Source organism: Vombatus ursinus, unplaced genomic scaffold, assembly GCF_900497805.2.
Source record: "Vombatus ursinus unplaced genomic scaffold, bare-nosed wombat genome assembly UNPS02007284.1, whole genome shotgun sequence".
Lineage (NCBI taxonomy): Eukaryota > Metazoa > Chordata > Mammalia > Diprotodontia > Vombatidae > Vombatus > Vombatus ursinus.
The window spans coordinates 9,130,107-9,134,216 of NW_020947062.1; the positions used below are offsets into that span (position 1 = coordinate 9,130,107).

At 40.7% G+C, this 4,110-nt stretch overlaps 1 pseudogene; it reads left to right on the top strand.

Annotated features, from left to right (window-relative positions):
• Positions 1 to 3,255: 3,255 nt before the first annotated feature.
• LOC114033463 lies at positions 3,256 to 3,730 on the top strand (annotated as a pseudogene).
• The last annotated feature ends 380 nt before the right edge of the window (positions 3,731 to 4,110 follow it).

A 4,110-nucleotide genomic window follows, 5' to 3' on the forward strand; every position in this document is an offset into this window, starting at 1 on the left:
CCAAGGGTTGGAAGAGCTTAAAGCATCATTAAGTGGAAAGTCCAATTTGGGTCCAGATAGAGTGATGTTAGAGATTGACAGGTATGCCCCTTATCAGCTGCTCAAGTCTCCTTCATGGACCCTAAAAAGTAATTCTCAGTATGAGCAATCACTACATTGTATCCCATTTCTTTGGGGAATGTCAGAGACCTGTTATCACTGTTAGAGTTATCACCCCAGGGAAGGGGAAGGAATAGCATTTCTAGAATGGGGAAAGCTATTGGGCCTGGTGGGTAACTTTTCCCTCATTTGGGTTTCCCAGGTAACAAGATTACCCAGGTCTACAAATCCACTTCCAAATTACCTCTCAAAAAGGACGCAGAGTATGATACAGTGAAAACAGCCCACAGTTTAAAAAAAACCTCAGTTCTGCTACTTATTACTCTTGGGACTTAAGATACTCCAAATAACTTAAATGAGCCTCAATTTCTACATCTATAAAATGAGTTCATCATACTAGATGCCCCCCCCCTTCTGTCTTGATAATCCTATTGTCCAGAAAAACATATTAGTGTCTGAATTTTCCCTTCCCTTCCAACATTTTAATATTCACCATTATTAATGAGAATAATATCTATTATACAGTCCATCATCCCAAAATTTTCAGCAGCTCCCTATTGATGCTTGATCATCCAAAGCTCTCCACAATTTATTGCCACCCTACCTCTTCTCACGATTCTTTTTCCTATACTTTAGGCCCTTGCTAAACTGGGTAAGAAGCATTATGTTACGGTGAGAAGAACATTAGTTCTGTCACTAGAGGACCTGGATTTCAATTCTGCTTTTGATGTTTACTGCCTGTGTGACCTTGGGCAAGTCACCACTTCCCTGAGCTTCAGTTTCTTCATTTGTATTATTAAGATGGGTGGGGACAACATAGAGGGATTTCTTTTTAGTTACGAGTTAGCCTAATTAGCCTTTAAGGACTAGATAGACTAATATTCTCTAAAGTCCTGGCCTGCTCTAAATATGTGGTCCTATGATTTAGGGCACCAAAACAATCAACTTAATAACATAGATCCAGGGGTGGGGAAGCTCTTTTTTTCCTTCCACTCTGCAGAGGCAGAAGGAATGCACAGGACTGGGGCCTATTGTGTGTGTGTGTGTGTGTGTGTGTGTGTGTGTGTGTGTGTGTGTGTGTGTGTGTTTAAAATGGATAGCCAAGGCATAGCCAAAGAATTCATTATCTAGTGCCCAGCCTATCACTGATGACAGGTCTCTCTGAACTTGTCTATCTTTGGTCCTTGGAAAATAGATGCAATCTCTGTCACCAGGACCATACTCAAGTAAAGTTGGGAGGGAAGGAAGGAGGAGGAAAAATCCCCTTGGGATATAGATGATTTTCTGTCATTAATACCATTTTTGGCAAATTAGATTGTCAGACTAGCCCTGTAGATATAATGGGGGAGGAAAAAGGAAGGGTTTGGGACAGCAGGACATCTGAGAAGGACAAGTCTGGTGGTTTGTCATGTGGGAGAAGGGCCTAGAGCATTGAACTGGTGGGGAGGAGACCAGTGAGAGCAGGTGTTGAAAGAGGATCAAACAAACTCAAAATAAGCTTCATTTATTTGGCAGCGAAGTGGAGAGAACCATTGCCAAGTCAGAGGACCTGTTCTGGAGATCTCTGCCATCCTTCAGACAGAGTCCCAATAAAGTAAAAGGACTCAGCAACACCCCATCCATCCCAGGATAGCTGAAGGAAACATCTAGCCTAGAGCAGATAAGGCTTACATTGGAGGAGTCACTGATGGTATGGAGTTGTGGGGGAGGATAGGACCACAATATGGTTTTTAAAGGCTATCTTATGGAAAAGGGATTCAGCTTGTTCCACTTGGCTCCAGAGGGCAGAACTAAGAACAACAGGTCAAAGGTAGGTAAACTAAAACAAAAGCAGATTTTTGGGACTGATGTGGGGGGAAAAATTCAAACTATAAAAACTGTCTCAAAAGTAGAATAGACTGCCTCAGGGACAAGGTATTCCCCCTCACTGGAAGTGTTGAGGTAGAGGCCCAGATGACCATTTGTTGGGGAAATCATAAATGGGATTCTTCTTCATTTATGAGTTAGCCTCAGTAACCTTGAAGGTCCTTTCTAATCCCAGGATTCTGTGATTCTGCATCCTGGACCCTTCACTTATTTGATGTGCACACTTGAAAAAATCACTCATTTTCTGGGATATAGTTTTTTGACCTCTGTCAAAGAGGTCCTTTAATCTCTGCCATGTTTTCTCCAGGCAGAGAGAGGGAGGAAGAATTTCTTTGTATATTAAGGTAGAAGTTGGGAGAAAGATTAGGCAAGATGCTTCCCTAACCTCCTCCTCAGAAGGAAGGGAAACTATCCCATGACCAGAATTTCTGTAGACAGGTACAGCTGTGACTAGACCATACTGACTCTATCATTCCTCTCACTTTATTTTTAAATTTTTATTTATTTATTTTTAGTTTTCAACATTCACTTCCACAAGATTTTGAGTTCCAAATTTTCTCTCCATCTCTCCACTCCCCCCACTCTAAGACAGCATGCATTCTGAATACCCCTTCCCCCAGTCTGCCCTCCCTTCTATCACTCCCCTTCTCTTAATCCCTTCCCCTTCTATTTTCCTGTAGAGTAAGATTTGAATTCAGGTCCTCCTGACTCCAAGGCCAGAGCTCTATTCATTGCGCCAGTTAGCTGCCCCTTAAAAACAAATTTTAACATTTATTTTTAAAACTTTGAGTTCCAAATTCTCTCCCTCCCTCCCCACCCACCCTCATTGAGAAGGCAAGCAATTCAATATAGGTTATACATGTGTAGTCATGCAAAACACTTCCATAATAGTCAAAGACTAACTGTATTTCCCTCCATCCTATCCCCCCCATTTTTTCTATTCTCTCTCCTTTCACCCTGTCCCTCCTCAAAAGTGTTTGTTTCTGATTATCCCCTCTCCTAAAATGCCCTCCCTTCTATGGCCGCTCCCATTCCCTTTCTCCCTACTTTCCTGTAGGGTAAGATGGGTTTCCATACCCAATTGAGTGTGTATGTTATTCCTTCCTTAAGCCAATTCTGATAAGAGTAAGGTTCATTCATTCCCTCTCACCTCCCCCTCTTCCCCTCCATTGTAAAAGCTTTTTCTTCCTCTCTTCTCTCTTCCTCTCCTCCTCCTCTAGTGCATCTTACATGAGGATCCACCACCAAAGCCTTTACCATCCCAGGAACCATGGCCTCTGGAGTGTGAATGATGAAGTAATCAAAGTTTTTAATGACATGAAAGTAAGAAAATCTTCTACACAAGAGGAGATTAAAAAAAAAAGAAAACAGTTCTCTTCTGTTTAAGTGATGACAAAAAAAAAACAAATAATTGTGGAGGAAGCAAAGCCAATCTTGGTGGGTGACATTGGTGATACCATAGAGGATCCCCTACTTCTCTTTTGTGAAGTTTCTACCTCTGAATGATTGCCAATATGCCTTGTATGATGCCACATAAAAGACAAAAGAGTTTAAGAAAGAAGTTTTTATATTCTGGGCTCCTGAATGTGCACCTTTAAAAAGCAAAATGATTTATGCTAGTTCTAAAGATGCCATTAAAAAGAAATTTACAGGTATTAAACACAACTAACAAGTAAATGGCTTGGATGATATTAAAGATTGTTCAACGCTTGGAGAGAAATTGGGAGGGAATGTAGTAGTTTCACTTGAAGGAAGACCTTTATAAAATGACAGTGAAGGGCTATCCAGAAGTAACTTCCATTTCTTCAGCTCCATCAATTAGAATAGCATTAGGTTTTTGTCCCTTATCATACCTTCCCAGAAAACATAAAGGAAAAGTCAATAATTTAAGCAGCCTACCAGTGATTGCCATTAGACTGTTTCATCCTGGTAGTTATATGTAGAACCCAAGGAATGCCTTCACATCACTTTTTAGCCAAAACAAATGGCATTATATGCATCCCTTGCAGAACTAAGATGAATATGATAGTCAATATGAATAGCTGAGAAAACTGCAAAGGATTAAGCTAATTGAATGCCTTGAAAGTATGATCCACAGGTCAGATGCTAACCTTCATTCAGTATTACTTAAAGTTGCACTTGATT